Source organism: Oncorhynchus keta, chromosome 18 (genome assembly GCF_023373465.1).
Source record: "Oncorhynchus keta strain PuntledgeMale-10-30-2019 chromosome 18, Oket_V2, whole genome shotgun sequence".
NCBI classification, from domain to species: domain Eukaryota; kingdom Metazoa; phylum Chordata; class Actinopteri; order Salmoniformes; family Salmonidae; genus Oncorhynchus; species Oncorhynchus keta.
In genome coordinates, this window is record NC_068438.1 from 26,418,771 (window position 1) to 26,426,916 (window position 8,146).

At 45.6% G+C, this 8,146-nt stretch overlaps 1 long non-coding RNA gene across 1 annotated transcript; it reads left to right on the forward strand.

The window, feature by feature from the left end:
- The first annotated feature begins 5,463 nt into the window (after positions 1 to 5,463).
- LOC118396984 (uncharacterized) lies at positions 5,464 to 7,327 on the forward strand. Its single transcript, XR_004828312.1, has 3 exons — positions 5,464 to 5,660; positions 6,273 to 6,343; positions 6,511 to 7,327. It is a non-coding gene; the product is annotated as an uncharacterized LOC118396984 (long non-coding RNA).
- Positions 7,328 to 8,146: the final 819 nt, after the last annotated feature.

Sequence of the window (8,146 nt, forward strand, 5' to 3'; positions counted from 1 at the left end):
TTGTCCCTTTATGTTCAATGGAGTTTCATACCATACATACTGTAGTTGAAGGGTATATTGACTTCTGGAACATTTGGTGGGTTAAGTCAGGCCACGGTAAAGGGTATTGAAGATAGATAAAAAATTAGTGTGGCCAAGGGGGAAAAACTCTAGTGAACATTCAGTGATTACTCATGTGATCCAATTGAAATCCTCGTTGAGTAAACCCTGGCTGACCCCTCTGGCTGTGAACCTTTGGCTGTAAGTTGCATTTGGATTATGAGGGAAGTGCCGGATGACAAGGAACAAATTCATAACAACCAGAACCATCCTTTTCCTTAGCCTCTGCAATTTATAGATTGACTGTACGTATGTACTGTACTGACTGCGTATGTGTACTGCCTATGCCTTTGCATAAATACTCTTGTATAGAAGCATGCTGCAAGATCCCGCTGGATGAGTCACCCTTCAATCGTCAGCAATAGTATAGTGCATTGTACTTACACATACAAAGCTAAGATGAAAGACAAATTACTCACACAATTGTCACTGCTCTATACAACTAAACAAAAGAGTTTGCAAGCCTCAGTCTCAACCACACTTTATTGTTCTATAATGTGAGTTTCTTCCTCATTGCTGTTTCTCTCAAACAGAGAAAGTACATGTTTGTGACCTTTCCTCAGATTCCCCTGACATCCTCCAGCCTGCAGCCATAGTTCTCAGTCAGCTCTCTCCTCAGCCTCACTGCAGCATACTGAACACTTCTCACAGAGTCATATGTTAAGTGACAGAACCCCCCCCCCAAAAAAATATATATATACATATGGATTTAATGTCGATAGTTTTATTAGTAATAATTAAACGTTGTACGTGTAAGTGCATCTTTAACTGCGCTGTGCACTGTGATTGGTTTGTCTACCCTTCGGCATTGGATTAAGACTATATTTAGCCCTTTCGGTCATGGTAATGAGCACCTTGCTACTAGAATGCAATTATGTTAGTGATAGCTTCCACTGGTCCTTGCCGAGTCCACAGTCTTATCCCCACTGTTATGTTCGTTATTTAGCTCCTGTGAGTTTGTTTTGTGGGTATTTTGACTCATCGTACTGTTATCCTGAAGGGCCAGCATACTTTGGCAAAATGTTGTTGTTATGCGAGCTCAGGGATGTGGGCATGTAAGAGTGAGAGCTAATAAACATATGTCATTGATAAAGAACAAAGTCTTGTTCTTCAACACAACCTTGGCGACGAGGATGGTTGATACCGCACCCATCATCTCCACCATTTCTCTGCCTCCTCCGGACCCATTTCTGATCCTGTCATTCCCTGGGAGCAATGGAAAGGCTTGCTTGAAACGTACCTTCTAGCCATAGGACTGGATACTTTTGCCGGCGCCAGGAAACGTGCTATCCTCCTACACTGCCACGGAGAAGAGGGGCGCCGCATTTTCAGCACTATTGTTTCTTAGTAGTCTCATACTAAGAAACAATAGCAGCTCTTAACAGACATTTTTTGAAGTTTCAAAACGTTCTCCTGAGACGGCTTCTGTTCAAACAACGACGTCAGTGAGCTGGTAAGTCAGCTAGCCAGTTTGTAGCTAATTTGAAAGCTCTAACACAGTCGTAATTTCGGAGCAATACAAGACAACTGATAAGAGATCAGGAAATTTGAAAAACTTCCAACCTCTGGGTACAAGAAAGACTGTCACTTGAAGATGCTAATTGAACCCTTGCTTATTCACACACTTGCTCTACAAATAGTAATATTTTGTGGATCTACCCGTCACACTTCAAGGTCTCCAGATTGCCCAGCTACTGGCCAGACATGCAGATATTGTCAAAAGTTTAACCATTTTGGAAAGTGGCCGCTCCACTCCCGCCAAAGCATCAGCGCAACAACGTGCCTACGACAGTCACAACACACAGGCAGTGATCCATACAGTGGGGCCCCACTCAGAGAACTTTACAATGTGCCCTGGAAGAGAGCTGTGTTCCCACTCTACTTGACTCCGGTGCCAAGGTGTCTTTGCTAAATGCAACAACATACAACCAGTATGTACCGCTGCTGCCTCTGTCCACCACACTCTGTGGCTACGGTCAGAGCAAGATAGATGTCGTCGGCCTCCTCCACCTTCCAGTATGTTATGGTTCCAAGGCCTTAGACTCCTTCCAGTTCAACATCACATGCCAGGGTGCAAACAACATAGGCCTGGACCTTTTTGTCAGTCTCGGATTTTCTCTACAGGACAACAGTGGGGTCAAGATACTTCATGTGTCTTCTCCGTGGCATCAATGGTATCCAGAGCTGTTTAGTGGTTTGGGATGTCTGACTGCATTCACACAGAAAACACTCTTGGCCCACAGGGTTCCTCCTGTAATTCAACCGCTGCTGTGTCGGATTCCCCTGGCCCTCCACAAAGATAACAACGAGAATCTCCAATCATGGCTGAGGATCTAATCGAACCCATCGACGCCTCTCCCTGGGTTTTGAACCTGGTGATTGTTCAGAAGAAAACAGGGGGCATCAGAACCTGTGGTGACATGCGAGCAGCCAACAAAGCAATAGTGCCTGACAGATATCCACTACCCACAACGGAGAAGCTCACAAAACACTTCCATGGCTCCCACGTCTCCTCCAAGCTCAACCTTCGACAGGGCTAAATGCAGGTTTCTCTTCATCTGGAGAGCAGGAACTTAACGGGCTTTATCACTCACACCAGACTGTATCGCTACAAGTGCATGGCTTTTGGCCTGAGCTCAGCACCAAGTTGCTTTCAGAAGATCATCACCACTGTCCTCGACAGCTGCCCTGGTGTTGTGGTCTACCTAGATGACATTGTGGTGCATGGGTCACACATTGCCACTCATGATGAGCACCTATGGCAGGTGTTCACCAGCCTGAACCGCCATCACCTCACACCTCACACCTCACACTGACAAGTGTGAGTTCTCAGCATCAGGCATAGACATTGTGGGGTTCCGGGTGTCATCCAAGGGTATCTCTCCGCTGCAGTCAAATGTGTATTCAATCTTCGAAGTGCCCGCCCCCACATCAGCTTCACATTTGGTGTCATTCCTAGGTATAACCACCAACTACTATTGTGGTTTCTACCAGAATACCCCATCACATCACCGCTGTGACAGCTTCTTAAGCAGGACGCTCCTTGGAACTGGACTCCGGCCTGTCAGGCAGCAATCAAGGAGCTAAAACACCTTCTCACCACATCTCCGACCCTGGCTCATTTGCACTTGATCTGCCCCACGCTGGTGACCTGTGACGCCTCAGCAGCACTCTCAGTCCAACAGGGCAAAGGTACTCAGTAGAGGTTCTCGCTTGCATCTGGGCTTGTGAACGGTGGCATTGCCACCTTTATGGTTGCTCCTTCACCTGCCGAACAGATCATCATGCCTCACAGCCCTGATGTCCACCACTGGCTGGGGACACAGGCCCCTCTGTCTCCATAGGTGGTCAGATCGCCTACAATAGTACAATTTCCAAGTACAGTTCACTCCAGGAAAATAATATTGTAGCAGACTCCCTGTCCCGCCCCATCAGCACACAGAGCTCATCTACTCAGATGGTGACAGATGGTAAAGAGGAGTTGGTGCATCTTGCCTACTCTCCTCTACAGAACACGGTGTCCCTGCAGGAACTTAAGGACGCATCGACTGCAGAAGCATCATTTGGCACACTAATTGAGAACATCGGGAAATGGATGGTCTTTCCATGACCCATCAGAACTGAAGGTATTCTCACATGTGAAAATGAACTGTCATGCTGAGATGATGCCTGCATTGCATGCGGTTACTGTGCAGTGATCCTTTCTGTCCTCAGGGGTCTCGAAATAACAATGGCACACGAAGGTCATCTCGGCATTGTCAAACTCAAACATCGGTGTCGTGACATGGTGTGGTGGCCTGGCATAGATTGTGACCTTGAAGAGCTCGTCAGGTTCTACACGTCATGCTTCATCAGGGGGAAGACTGGCCACCCTGCTCCTTCCCCTCTACAGGCCCCGGACTACCCATCTGGGCACCTACAGCTCAACGTCTGTGGGGAGCTACACAATGTCCCACACCATCAAAGGTTCCACATTGTGCTGTATGACCTTCACTCTATATGGCCCAAAGTCACCCCAATGGGCACAGTCACAGTGGAGACCATAGTCAACTTTCTGGATCAGCTCTTCGCTCAGTGGGGCCTGCCATGGGCAATTACCACAGACAAGGGACCCATGTTCTTGTTGAAACCACTTCACCTCTTACCTAGCAAACAAAGTGTCACACACATCCACACTTCTTTCTATCACCCACAGGCAAACAGAGGGGTGGATAGATTTAATCAGTGCCTAACAAATGGACTGCACATGAACATGGCCAGAGGTTGCTCTCTGGGGACTGCACTCCCCCAGACCCTTCTCCACTACCGCGCAGATTGTCATTCCACTACGGGAGTCTCCCCCGCCTCACTCATGTTGGGGTGTGAGCTTGTGCTACTCCTCACCAGACCTCGCCCACCAGTTGGGTCTTCAGTGCGGAAGGATCAGCATGACATGAAGCACAGGTTCGACAAGAAGCCCAGTGATCAGCCGCCAATCATCGAGGTATCTGAGTCCGAGCATGTCAACCACATCGTGCCAACAAACTGAGCACATTCTGGTCCTCTCCAAGTCAGGTCAGTCGTCAACTGGTCCCAGTGACATTTCAACTGGCAGATGGATCTCGTTGGCATGCCAGCTGTCTACTCAGGGTTCCTGCTCCCATGAACACAGTAAACGTGGCCACTGCTCCAGTGGTCAGGCAGGACATTCCCGTTGCCATGCAACTTGCTCAGCCTCCTGAACAGCCAGCTCTGTCTTCTCCTGAGCCCAGACATGTCAGGATTCATGCACCCCTTGGGCATTTTCAGGATTTTGATACTTCAGTTGAAGTCAGAAGTTAACATACACTTAGGTTGGAGTCATTAAAACTTGTTTTTCAACCACTCCACAAATGTCTCGTTAACAAACTATAGATTTGGCAAGTTGGTTAGGACATCTACTTTGTGCATTTTTCTAACAATTGTTTACAGAGAGATTATTTATCTTACAGTTCACTGTATCACAATTCCAGTGGGTCAGAAGTTTACATAGACTAAGTTTACTGTGCTTTTAAACAACTTGGAAAATACCAGAAAAATGATGTTATGGCTTTAGAAGCTTCTGATAGGCCAATTGACATCATTTGAATCAATTGGAGGTGTGCCTGTGGATGTATTTCAAGGCCTACCTTCAAACTCAGTGCCTCTTTGCTTGACATCATAGGAAAATCAAAAGAAATCAGCCAAGACAGAAAGAAAAGTAGACCTCCACAAGTTTGGTTCATCCTTGGGAGATATTTCCAAATGTTATGTTTGTTATTTAGCTCCTGTGAGTTTGTTGTGTGGGTCTTTGACTCATCATATTGTTATCCTGAAGGGCCACCATACTTTGGCAAAACGTTGATATGTGAGCTCAGGGAAGTGGGCATGTAAGCGTGATAGCTAATAAACTTTTGTCGTTGTTAAAGTCTTATTCTTCCAACACAACACCCACATCCACTCACCTTTAGCTTCCCCTTGTGTCGTGATCCTATTGTTTAGCCTACATGCTCTAGGATCAGACAACACTGGATGCCTGATTAACATGGACTTGGGTTTGAAAGGTAAGCTCTGTTAACACGTAGTGCACACATAGTGCTGTAGCCTCATCTAATTGAAACCCAGGCCTCTCAAGACATATAGCAAGGCACTTGTATAATTGTGCTCCATGAGGAAGACAGAGGCAGACCCTCTTGGGATGTTTTGGTACTGTGCTGTCCTGGCCTAACCTAGTATGTATGGAGAGTGTGTATTCAGTTATGCAACCATATGCAGAGGGGCTTAGCATTGCATTGTTACGGTCCATTCATGTTTGACAGGATCGTTTTCAAAGGCTTTCTTTTAAATCTCCCACATTGACTACAGTACATGCCATAGATAATTGGAACTGTAGCTATTTGGATTAATTTACGCAGATGACTGTAATGACTGCTTGAATCTGCTCAACGCAGTATGCAGTATTTTTTGCCATTTATATCTGTTAACTGAAATGCAGTATATGTGTTTTATAAAATGAATGGTCCCATAGAGCCTTTACTTGAACAAATGTAATTTCAGAAACAAAAGAATAAGACACCGGGGTAGACATAAAATGTATTATGTGTGCATGTTATGCTGTTGTTTTCCTGATATAGTCCAACTCTTGTTGATGACTAATATTAGCTCTCTTTCCCAAGCATGCAGGGCACCTTACCCCAGGCCAAGGCACAGCGAGCCATCTGCAGCATGACAAAATCCTAATGTCAGGGTATGAGATCATGTGGAAGCCTGGTGACTAGGACACATTGTGTCACATACATCAACTGTCATACATCAACTGGATTTGACAGGCACCACCTATGTTTTTGGATGAGTAGTGCTTAAATACACATTTATTTACTCTGCAAATTACCAATCATATTTTTATTTAATTAGGTTTCTTCATAAACTGGTGAAGGAGGAGTGGAGAAGATAACACGCCAAGATATGTGTATGAAACCACTGCTGACACAGCCATTGTAGAAGATGTACCCTGGCATCTGATCAGGAGCCTTGACACCAGCAACTCTCACAGTGGCAAAGCATTTGTCCCATTCCAAGACCCCTCAATACAGTCCACCTCAGTCTGCTCCCAGACATTCCATTCCCTCTCACATCCTTCACATTATGTGACTGCTGATTTGTTTCACAGACAATTGGTCCCTTGGCTCAGATTCATCGTAGTACCCCCTTGCAAACAGAAGTGCTGTCAACTCATCCCCGATCCCCACTCTGTCCCGTCCGTTCTCATCATGGCCCAGGAGTCAGGACCACTTCAGTGTCCGATCAGATCCACTCCTCCTGACACCTCTCTTCCACAGGCCAATCAAGGGAGCTAAATCCCTATGACAATATCAATAGCTGAACCTGAGCCTATTGGCTCTCCTTGTTTTACACTTGAAAATGTGGCGATGTCTCAACACTATAGCTTCAATTTGCTCCAACAAAGGGAAGGGAAACCATAAGTGTTTTAACGAACCTACCATCTCTGGACAATAAACAACATATGTAGATTGATAAATAAACTTTATTAGATTGAACTCTTGTGATCGCTTGGCGCAACCATCTCATTTGCTCCTGTGGTTGTTATCATTGATTGGGTGTGATCAGGGTCTAATAAACCACCTAATATGTTCCTGTGGTGGAGTTTTGATTGGTTAATGTAATATTCCTTATGTTTAATATGAATAATAAAGCAATGTCCAGACACAGATCCAGTTGGTAATTTATTTAGAAGTGTTTATTGGCTCACACACGTTCGGGGGTTGACTGACTATCATAAACTGTAGTACTATGGATCCACCAAGAGGTGTCGTATTAGGTTAGTGTTGTCGGAAACAATTAGCAGTGTTACTGCATAAACAATTACAGTTAATGTGTTAATTGAGCCTAATCTTGGGCTATATTCATCCATGATGCAGCAGCGAGGCTCCTCTGTGGCCTCCTCCCTCCACAGGGAGTCAGTCTAACAGCTCTGTCTCCACTTTCCTTCCATCCCTAATCTTCAATGTTTCATCTTTTAATGGCTGCTCATTTCCTCCTTTCCACCCTTTTCTGCCTCCCTCTCTGCATCACTTTCCCATCATCCCTTATAGTGGTGCAGAGCTCCAGAGAACAGCTGTCGGTCACCTGTGGAGACAGTATAATAAGCTCAGACAACAAGACTGGGACTCAAAATTGTGCAGCCGTTAAATGTTCCTCCCAGTCGCCTCCTTTGAAATCTGCATACTAGGAGAAGCTGGAATATTAAAGTGGGGCGTAGGGGCGGGTGAATGAGATGCAACGCGCACAGTTGGAATCCGTGTGGAATGAAGATGAAAATTAATTCCCAGTTTTTGCTTTACCATCTTTCACTGCCAAGAAGAGCTTGGTCGGGTCCAAGGAGCAGAGAATTGGCTGGCGAATATTCTGCTGATCTATGGCTTCGTACAGCTTTTTTCACAGGACAGAGACTGTTGCATTGCTGCCAGAGATGTAAAAAAAGACTTGGTAGGACACCACTTGTATACAGATTGTCAGTCTGAGAGGGAAG